This window comes from Marmota flaviventris, chromosome 12, assembly GCF_047511675.1.
Source record: "Marmota flaviventris isolate mMarFla1 chromosome 12, mMarFla1.hap1, whole genome shotgun sequence".
Lineage (NCBI taxonomy): Eukaryota > Metazoa > Chordata > Mammalia > Rodentia > Sciuridae > Marmota > Marmota flaviventris.
The window spans coordinates 13,929,174-13,940,645 of record NC_092509.1 but is presented as its reverse complement, the minus strand read 5'-3'; the positions used below and the strand labels follow the sequence as shown (position 1 = coordinate 13,940,645).

The following is an 11,472-nucleotide window of genomic DNA, read 5'->3' as shown; positions in this document are numbered from 1 at the left end:
ATCCCCTTCTTGCTCTAGCTTAGGGGGAGGCCCAGTATAAGGACGGCCTTAGGCCTTAGCCTAAGCAACTCCATTTTAAAAAACCTGCAGTCTCCCCAGGCACAAGCTTACAGAGCCCTCCAATATGCCATCAGGCATAGCCTTATAAACAAGTCACTTTCCACAATGCTGACAAGAGTCAGAGTGAAGCCACTTAGTATAAACATGTCACTCACTTGCCTTAACCCTGATAAGAGTCAAGAGTGTAAAATCAGGGCAGAAGCCACCAAACCATATGGCTTGGCTCTAAAATGTAAAACGTCACTAAGAAACCTGGTAACAGCTGATAGGGACCCAAAGGGCAAGCAGAAGCTCCAAAAATTAGTATAAATAATAGAGCAAAAGGACAGACATTCAGCCAGCTGACACTGATGCACACTTGCTGGAGAGCCTGATGAGGACCTGAACTAACATCCCAATTCTTCTCATCATCTTCCTGATCCTCTTCACTTCCTCACCACTCTCAAGCTCTACGGCAGCCTCTTGACCCTGTTGAGAACAGCAACCTCTCCTTACATCTCCTTGACAGCCATCAACCCTACTCCAGAAGAAGCCTCCACCGGTTGCTGACCTGATCGCTGTGGTCTGAGTGAGTGTGCATCTGCTGGACTTAAGGCCTAAGGCTTAAGGCTTTAGATCTGGCACTTGAGCTTAGCACACAGAGGGAATGTCTGTCATGAGTCTGTCCTGATTAAGTGTGTCTGCAGTGCCTGGAGTTAACTTAGAATTGTTTGCTTTGAATTGATTATGTCTGTTGTAGTGCCCAGCATTAAGGGTTGTCACTTCTTGATTAAGAACCTATTGAGTGAATTGTATTGAGTGATTTGAATGAATAAAGCATGTAGGGCAGAAGCGCGTGAACATTCTTTATTTCTCCCCTCAACTGCATAAGTTTCACCTTTGCCCATTGTGATCGCCAGGATACTATGGTGGTAGTGAGGGCCAAGAGACTGATGGGAAAACTCAGAGATGACAGGGACTAGAATCAAGGGCATGCGTGGGATCAGGAACCACACAGAAAGCCAAAGACAAGGAGGATCCAGGAAGGAAACCTGGGGAGATTTGAATAGGAGCCAAGAGAAGATATGGAAGCTTCCATCCAGGAGTGGAAATGGTGATCTGTCTGTAATTCTAGCTACTTGGGAAGCTGAGGCAGGAGGATCTCAAGTTTGAGGCCAGCCTCAGCAACTTAGACCCTAAACAACTTAATGAGACTCTATCTCAAAAACTAAGAAGGGCTGAGGATATAGGTCAGTGGCTAAATATCCCTGGGTTCAATTCCTAGTACCAAGAGAGAGAATGAGAGACAGGAATGAATGTGGCAATAATGCTAAGAGCAGGTTTGGGGCAGGTTGGGAAGGGTTTGAGGTAATTACCCAGAACAGCAGCTGCTCTTCCACATTTTTTCCTGGCTGGCTGGACCCTAGAGCAAAGCCCCAAGGTCGTAGCTTGTGTATAATGCACTGGGGCAGCCAGCTAAAAGAGAGTTTGGGAGCTAACTCAAATCTGTGCTTTATGTGGCATTGAGGCTGGTACTACTTCCCTTCCAGACCAAAACCACATTTTTCTAATTTGCAGAAAAGTACATTTGGCCTGTGACTGCAGAATGGGCAAGAATTGCCCCAAACCTCCTTTCGTGTTAGTGGTAATATCATTTTTTTCCTCTATAATTTGGCTATAATTTTAGCCATTGTCACTTGGTTGAAACATGTTTGTTTCTCTTACACTCAACAATCTTTTTTTAGATGTTTTTCCCTGTGGGTGACTGACCTATTCCCCAGTGATAAGCAGAGTCAATATAAGAGAAGAATTGGCACTTTGGTCCCCATCTCATGGTGCTTAGCTGACTGGACAGATCACGAGGAATGTGCTTGTGATAGTCAAAGGGTGAAGGGACAGTTTTCAGGGTTGTGTAAGTGCTTCCTGGTATCCGAAATGAACTTCTGAGTCCTCATGATGAGGCAAAAACAACCATAAATACTCAGGAGCCCTGTATCTCACATGTGATCCGTATATCATCACCTTCTTCATCTATGGAACAAATTTGTCAGAAAACGATTAATATAGTGTGGAAAGCTGTTGGTGACCCAGGTCAGATTGTGATCCAGCTGTTGCAGGAGGCTCTGTGGGACTCTGGAGGATGGAGATTTTAGGAGAATAGATTGTAGAAAACAAAAACAAAACCACCCAGATGATTTAGCACCAGGGCTTGGAATTTGAGACCAGCAGCCCTCTTCCTGTTTTTCTTTCTATCATTGAACACGTATTAGGCACACATTTTGTGGGCATGCAGGACAGAGGTGTACTAAGATATCACATGTAGAACTGGACCACTCAATATGTCAGTATTGTCGAAACTCTGCCCATCAAAGCTTCATCCTCAGAGCTGCCTTCCTGGTGGAAATTTCCAAGTAGACGCTAACACTGGACCTCCTAGGAGAAGAGACCATGGCCAGGGTGATCAGAAAGCCAGGCTGTTTCTGGAAACATGGCAGTGTTTTGTGTAGGGTGGATTTATAGGTCCAATTTGACCTTTGGTACTTAAGGCAGTTAGTGTATTAGTTTAGCTCCTCTTAATGGCCAGATAATTCAAGACTGTGCGTGTGACAGAGCAACCATTGAGGCAGCCAGCCCCTTGAGGTTTTTCAAGGATGAACCCCTGATTGGGGAACAGAACTGTGCAAGGATGCAAGTTCAGGAATTTAGAACTGGATTCATTTAGAAACTAAATATTTTGAAGAAGTAAAGCAATGAACCTTAAAACTCCAACAACTCCCAGTTCTCACTTGCTTTCTTCCTGTTTGTTTCTGCCAGTAAGTTACAAGGAGAAAAGACATAAAGAGTTTACCACACAGTCCCTGAGGGTAGAGCAGACTTCTCCAGCAGGAGAGAAAGATGAAGCTGAGAGACTGGGCATATCAAGGCATCCGGCTGCTGCATTCAAAGAGGACACTTACCCCAGTGTTAGAGGCCTGGGCCAGGCAGTAGGGTTTTTCTGTTTTAGGACAAGTGAGTGCTGAATTTTTTTTTCAAGTTGTAGATGGACACAATCCTTTTATTTTATTTATTTATTTCTATGTGGTGCTGAGAATCAAACCCAGTGCCTCACATGTGGAGCAAGCGCTCTGCCACTGAGCTACAACCCCAACCCTGAGTACTGGATTTAACCGGATATTTCCCTTGTATCATAGTGGGGGAGTGGAGGGAAGAATCTGAGCTCCCCCAGCCACCTCCATAGGCTCCATTCCATAAGCACACATTCATCTTGCTGGGATGACCCCACTCTACTGCCCAGTGGGGAAGAAATATGTTGCTTTAAAAAGATGAACCCCAATGATTTGGGAAACAGAAACCAGCCAGATGATTTAGCACCAGGACTTGGAACTTGAGACCACTATCCCTCTTCCCGTTGTTTTAAAAGATGTGTTCAGATGCCTGTAATACTTCAAATACATGTACTATCTCAATTCCACCTGGGAATATGAGCTATAAAGTTGAGACCAATGTGCTTGAGATCTTAGGCCTTTAGGGATAATTTGTATTTTGGAGTTTTTAGATGAAATTTTTAATTTGGGATTTTTTAATAAAAATAATGTCCAGGGGCTGAGGCTGGGCTCAGTAATAGAACGCTCGTCTCACATGTGTGAGGCCCTGGGTTTGATCCTCAGCACCACATAAATAAAAAAAATAAAATAAAAAGGAATTGTGTCCACCTACAACTAAAAAAATATTTAAAGAAAAAAAAAAGAATAATGTCCATTTATGCTAGAACATTCTTACAGAGTCTCACTTGACCCTGCCTAGTATGTGAAGGATCTGATTAACCATCTGATTAATCTTCATTGTGGATACATGAAGGTGTAGCTTTGCCCATGCTGTACATGCTACCTGTCTGCTAGTCTCCTAATAGCCATCCTGGTTGTCAGATCAACTCTCATGGTACTGCAGTGCTTGTGTTCACCTAGCAGTCTCATGCTATGTTACAATGCCCTGTTTCATTTGCCTTGCTGTATATCATCATAGGCATTTTATCATCTCATATCATCCCAGAAGAATGGTGAGTATAGTACATGAAGATATTTTGAGAGAGAAACAACATTCACATAACATTTATTACTGCCTATTATTATACTTGTTCTCTTTTATTATTATTGTTAATCTCTTATTGTGCCAAATTTATTAATTAAACCTTGTCATAGGTACATATAGCAAAAAGCATGCATAGGGTTTGGTACTTTCCATAGTTTCAGGTATCCCTAGGGGTCTTGGAATGTGTCCCTGGAGATGAGGGGGACTACTATACTCTGTCACATAAGACCCATACTCTAGTCCATCTGTTCAGGAGGATGTCAAGTCCAATGTTTCAGGTCATTTCTGGCCACTTAGCTTAGAATTCCTGACTGGCCAGCTGAGCACTCTGCCAGGAACTCCATCAAGACCATCAGAACAACTGGCTCTGTCCTACACACTCCTGCAGGCAGACAGCTCCATCACTAAAGGACATTAGATTGCTCTTCCATCCCCATTCTTCTCTGCCAACCTCAGAATGTAGCAATGTGTTTCACCAAAGGAAAATTTCAGTTCCTGGCTTGAGGATCTGCTCAGCTTGCATCTTGATTCTTGTCTGGCTCATGGCTGCCCTCCCTTAGCTAAGCAGTGTGAGCCTGTGGCCTCTTTAATGCACCACTTGCTTAGGGAATTTGGTAGTATGCCCCTGATGCAAAGATGCTTAATTGCAATTGCATATTTAATTGGCCTCTTGTTCTACCCATGAGGCCCGAGCAAGCTTTGAGACATTTCTAATCTTGAAAAAGTTTCCTATTTTATTTGAGTAGAAACAGTAGGCCTGTTTTTTTGTTGCAAAGGAAATTTTGTAGTTATTCCTTTGTTTTTAATAATATCATTATCAGTATGTATTTTTAATGTATTGGCTCATCCTCATTATAGAAGTAATGTATAATCCAGAAGAGTGTCATCCCAGTTACATGGGGTGGCCACAAAGAATAATCCTTCATACATCAAGAAAGACACTGTGCTGTTCCTCCAACATCTTTTTTTTTTTTTTAGAACTGAGGATTGGAACCAGTGCTCACACATGCTAGGAAATCACTTTACCATTGAGCTATATCCCCAGACCTTCTTATTTTTTGAGCCAGGGTCTTGCTAAGTTGTCCAGGTTGGCCTTGAACTTGTGATCCTCCTGCCTCAGGGCCTCCAAGTAGCTGGGTGTATGTCATTGTACCCAGCTTGCAACATCAGTTTTCATGGTAGAGTCCTATGAATAGGCAGAGTTTTTTTTTTTTTTTAAATTCTCCAATAACCTAAGTCTTATAAATATCTAATCTGAACTTTTTAATACATGTAATATATAACTAAAAAAATCAAACAGTCATGACAAGATTTAAGGGTCCCTAAAAGTGTTTCCAGATAATCATCACACTAATAATGTGTGTCTTCCTCAAAACCCAAAGACTCAGGCTCAGGTTGTGGCTCAGTAGTGAAGTGCTTTCCTAGCATGTGTTAGGCACTGGGTTCAATCCTCAGCACCACATAAAAATAAATAAAATAAAAGTATTGTGTCCATCTACAACTAAAAATAAAATTTTAAATAAAATTTTAAAAAATTCCAAAGACTGAACCTGTTCACATTTCTGACCTCAATCAGCTGCCACCTGTGTTGCCGCCTACAATTCTCAGCAGAACACATCCAGCCCATCCTTCCTGCCCACTTCACACTCCTACCCACTGCCAAGACAAACACTCAGGTCCTAGTCTCCTCTCTCCCTTCCTCCTGCCCTCCCTTCTTCCTTCCTTCCTACGTAGGTTTTACTAATTCACTTGAGGGAAACAGAGCTTTTGAAAAATGCTAAGCAGAAGTGAAATTATAGGCATCCCTGGAATGTCCTCCTGGTGTCATTTCTGGGCGAAACACACACATTCACCAGATTACTGGTTTGGAATCCTTGTTGCACCCCTACTAGAAATTTGACCTTAGGCAAGTGACTTAAACTTTCTGTGCCTCAGTTGTCTCATCTTAAAGTGGGGATAAGGAGAATGCTTGCCTTATAGAGCGTGAGGACCAAGTGAGCTAACACACAGAATCTACGTAAACATGGTAAACACCAAGGAAGAACATGAGCTATTATTACTTTTCAAAATCCAGAAATGTTTTGAAGGAAATTCCTTTGGTTTGCAGATACCTTTAACTCCTGGAGAATCAGGTGGAACAACAGGAATCATGTAAGGCCATAGTGCTTCCATCTTGAAGGTACTGCTGAATACCTTCCAAAGACATAGAACATCAAATTAAGCTTTACCCTGGCTTGACATTTCTCATATTTTATGTAGGTGGTCTTTGCAAAATAAAATAACTTAAGAAAGCACCACAGTGGGGCTGTAAGCAGTGGAAACATGGCTTCTGACCCAAACCATAAAGCAGAGAAGGTTGCCTTCCCAGCCAGAGAGGCCAGGGCAGCTCTAGGGATGGGCACTGATTCTCCAAGTCAGGGGAGATCTTGTGCTTCACTATTCTTGGCATTTCCCATTTCTAGAAGTTCTGTGGAAGTGTTTCTTCATCCTTGTGCCAGTCACTCTCATTTGTAATATGAAGAATGAAAAAAAATATAATTTTACCAGTGAGTCTCAGTTTATTACCTAACGATTTTAGCAGTATACTCTAAACAGCATAACTAACAGCTAGATAGAGCTACCATTTGGGTTTCCCAAATTGAGTGAAGCTAAGAATAGTACTCTTGCTTTTGTTCAACCCAATGAAATCCTTTTTTTTTTTTTTATTAAAACATCTCGACTGTAAATACCTGAAGTACATCTTTGAAGATTTCCTTTGAGGATTCTCTGACTGGAGGCCTTCATAACTTTAAAAAAATACATAAAGCTGGTACTTCCTCAAAAACTTCTGGGTGCAATCAAGCATGTTGACAGGCATTTTGAAGAGGCCCTCTTTGCTCACTGTGATGGGGAAGCCTGACCAGGTAGGTTGGAAGTTGCCTGGTATAACACTTTTAGGGAGAGTCAGCTCTGAGGGCATGTGGTATGGACATGGGCCTCCCTACACGGGGTCCATGCTATGCTCCAAAGTGGGCCCTGGGCAGAAGACAGGTCACTCGGGACTGGTTCCTTGGGGGCTGGCATTTGCTCTGTAGCCTCAACTGTTACATGAATTAACCTTTTGGAGAATTCCTGGTGAATCTGCCCCTCTTTTTTTATTGTTATTTTAGTTGTAAATGTATCTTTTATTTTATTTGTTTATCTATATTTCTATTTATTTATTTATTTATTTATATGAGGTATGAGGATTAAACCCAGGGCCTCACACATGCCAGGCAAGTGTTCTATACCACTGAGCCACAACTCCAGCCCCTGAATCTGCCCCCTCTTATCTGAAATCTTTCTAATTATGTGTTCAAGTGTCATCGTGGAGCAAAACATCATCTCCATGGATACTCAGCTTGTTCCCAAATAAGTAGTCGCTGCCAAGAACAGGTAAAACAACGACCATTATGTATTTTCTGTCGAGTAGTGTGTAAAAGGACTTTTTGTTTTCATGAATGAAAGTAAAATAAATCTGTCAGGGCCCTGCACAGAATTTTACTGCTAGTTACCAAGAATGTGTTTGACTTGGACTGGATTTTGAAACTGTTTTTAAATAGAATTTTACTTGAGGTTTTAACTGTAGTTAGACTAGGCTGACAGTGAGACCTCATCACTATGGCTTGAGTAAAGCTGTGATATGTTTTCAGGACAAACACGCATTATGTCCCTGGGAAAGACTCCCTCACCAACAAGGACAGTTATTTTATTTGGCTGTAGTGGAAGGGTAGGAAGACTAATCAGGGAATTAAGCAGGTACGTTTGACTTGGTTTTGATTTCGGATCATTCTAGCATGTGCATGAAAGATGAGCTGTGGTGCAGGCAAAGGGAAGCTGGAGGAGGGACCAGTTTCCGCCACAGCAGTGGCCCAGGCAAGCAGAGATGGGGCTGTGGGCTGCTTGGGGTAGACAGGGCTGAGGATGGGTTCACAGAATTGATCAACGGGATGTGGTCCTGGAGAGGAGTGCAATGCCAAGCTTGAATCCCCAGTTTCTTACTGGCATGGACACTTCGCACAGAGGAAGGTAACCTGGGGTAAAAGCAGATGTTCAGAAGAAACAACGCCTATCATTTTAGACATTTGAAGCACCTGGGACTTCTATTTGATGGAGAGTCAGCATGTGGGTGGAAATGGAGCTAGAGAGACTGGGTAGCAGTGGAAGGACAGGGAAGAAACAAGGCCACATTGAAGGCCACCGTCACTTAGTGATACAGGTGAAGCAGAGGGATCTAGGAAGGAGATGAGAAAGAAAAGAACTAGGAGATAATGGAGCCCCACAGGCCAATGCAGGGTGATTTAATTTAAATCACTTCCACCTACAGACACAAGGCCTCAGTGCCTGCTGAGTCCCCCCCAAGAAGTGGTTTCCTGGGAGTCTTTGCAGGATTGCCCCGGCATCTCGCCCACAGGATTCTCAGGCTTCTCTGGGTGAGGTACTTTCCGCTGGGCATGGTTGACCATTCTCCAGCCATGTGGCCGTGGCTCTTCCCCACTCTGCCATTCCTAATCCTGCTCTGCTGGTGGCCACCTGAGCAATCAGTGCCCTAGAATTTCACAGTGGCCTGTGACGGTGAGGATGTGGTTCCTTTCCTTTAAGTCATAGTGTCTTAGAGAGAGGTATGTTATTTTTTGGAGGGATTCTCAAAGCTTGGGGTATTCATTGGGGGAAGATTCTAGAAGCATCCACTATACTATTTAAAATCCTACTTCTTTCCAGTGAATCTGTCTTGCTTCCTGAATAGTTTGTCTTGGTTCCTTTTCTCAGAATATGCTCTTCTGCATGGTCTGTGTGAGTGACTTCTGAGGGAAGACACTCCCATTGCCTTGATATGCCCAGAGCCACTGAGCAGTGGCCCTGGCTTGCATTCCATCTCACGGGCTCCTTGGACCCATGGTGCCCTCTGTCATGCTATTCTGTTACTCATGGACACTAGGAACCACACGGAGCAAGCTGAGCTCTTCTCCACACAGGACAGGGCTGGGGGTGGGAGAAGGGCCTTGTGCTTCTCTGCCAGACACTTCCCCTGTCACAGAACACTATGGGAAGGGAAGAGTGGGGGAAGGGAAGATTTGGAGATGGGAAGAGCAAACAGCTCTTTCTAGAGGCATGGTCGTGAAGGAAAAGAAAAAGGACAGTTGGTGACTGTCACACATCATGAAATTTAGGAACTTTGGGTCCCATGTTTTAAAGATAATTTAACTTGTGTCTTTGATTTACTCTCCCCTCTGTGTGGTCCAGTTGTTTTCCTTTTGTTGTTTTGTATGAGCCCACATCAAATAATATAGTGACATTCCATGACTTGCACCAGTCCAAGTGCTCCAGCCTCAGCCACCTGGAACTCTTCAGCCTGTGTTCCTGTCCTGGGAAGGAGGAGTTGTCAGCCACAGGTGGAGGTGGTTGGATGGAGGGCTGGACCCTCAAGCAGGAACAGGGTCTTTAGCCCCAAGGAAAGCCAACAAGAGAGCGGTAGCAACAGGGCCCCATGGGACTTTGGTTTGTGTTAGCTGTCACTAGGAGTGGACCTGCCAGCTGCCCAGTGGGCTCACAGGAGTAGAGCCTCTCTGGCTGTCACGACCAGCCTCTTCTCCCAGCACCTTCCCTCTTCCTCTCCGCTGCCCACTCAGACCCCTGCAGTCTCTGCCTCACTTGCCACTGTGGAAACAGCTTCGATATTGTTCAATTATGTTTTTTTCAATTGGGATATAATTCATGTAACATGAAATTCACCATTTTAAATTGATCTATTCAGTGGCTTTAATATTTTCACAATGCTGTGTCCCCACCACTACCTAATTCCAGTACACTTTAGCTTTGATCTCTTGAGCCCAGAAGATAAATGAAAGGGGGTGGACCTCATCAAAAGAAATAAAAATTCCCCATACAGAGGATCCACAGTTTGGTGAGCAAATCCCCTCATTTTGTATTTTCTATTTGTAACATTTTTTTCCCCTTCTTGGGGGCTATAAAATTGTAATGAACTGTATTGCTTTGCTGGCATTATTTATTTATTCCATTAATTCTGTGTATTTAGCATCTCTTCTAGGCCAGGTACTCAGTGCTGGCAAGAGGTAAGTAAGATGAGGTAAATAAGCGAACGAGGCCCCTGTGCTCTGGGATTTGTAGTCTAACAGGGACCATAGATAGTAATCTAGCAATGATTATCACAAGGGTAACAGAAAGACCCCAGTCTAGAGGTCAAGTGCAGTTTCCCTGAGAAAGCAGTAAGGTGAGAGCTGGGGGTGGAGCAGGCTTAGCCAGGGAAGGACAGTGTGAGTGTAGCTGAGGCAGGAGGAGGACACCTGAGTGTGGACTGGGCAAAAGAAGCAGCCTTTGGTGACACCTTCAGCAGGAAAGAGAATGCTGGCCGTTGGGACCCAGAGGTATAAGGTGGCTGAAGCATTAGAGCTGCAGGGGAGTGGAGCAAGATGGCTCCAGGTGATGGAGGCAGGGGGTATCTTGAACCCATGTTGATGATTTGGGATCTTATCTTCAAAATGGGAATCTACTGGTGGGTTGATGGTGGGGATGATAGGATCAACCAACTGTGTGGAGACCAGCTGGGATGTCACTGTAGGGTGGGAAACCATGGTTGCTTGGGTTATGATGGCAGCCTTAAGGTTGGAGACGAGGGAATGGATTTAAGAAGTGATTAGGAGATAAAATAGATGGAAGGAGAGTGAAATCTTATTTATTTTCTTATTTTAGTTGTAGGTGGATACAATACTTTTATTTATCTTTTTTTATGTAGTGCTGAGGATGGAACCCAGTTCCTCACATGTGCTAGGCAAGTGCTCTACCACTGAGCCACAACCCCAGCCCCAGAGAGGGAAGTCTTAAGGGTGACTTGAGCAGGTAGGTGCAGGGAAGACAAGGAACTCTGGTGAGAAACAAGTTTAGAAGGAAGGATCTTGTGTTCAGCTTGGGAAAAAAGGAGACAGGAAATTGCTATTAGACAGGGATATCTGGCAGTTCAGAGGAGAGGCAGAGGGTAACTGAAATCGCCCTTCATACCAATGACAGCACCCGAGATACTTACTGGGTGGTCATTACCTGTCTCTCCTCCTAGCTCAGTACTTCTGGGCCTTGTTGTGCCCACTCCTAGACCATGTTTGCCCTGATCTTTCCAGTCCTGTCTCTGTATGTATACAGTGGCTCTCCTTAGTCTCTAGCTTGAGAGTAGCCCCGTGTTGCTTATTTTTATATCCTTAGCATTCAGGAGCATTTTAGAAACCCACCAGGTATTCAGATGATGGATGACTGACCAGCAGGACACACGAGTCAACGAGTGGGTTGGAATCTACACACAGTATACGTTAGAAA

At 43.9% G+C, this 11,472-nt stretch overlaps 1 long non-coding RNA gene across 1 annotated transcript; it reads left to right on the top strand.

Moving 5' to 3' along the window:
- LOC114102565 (uncharacterized) lies at positions 1-7,540 on the top strand. The gene is made up of 3 exons (XR_003584532.2): positions 1-628; positions 6,864-7,031; positions 7,468-7,540. It is a non-coding gene; the product is annotated as an uncharacterized lncRNA (long non-coding RNA).
- The last annotated feature ends 3,932 nt before the right edge of the window (positions 7,541-11,472 follow it).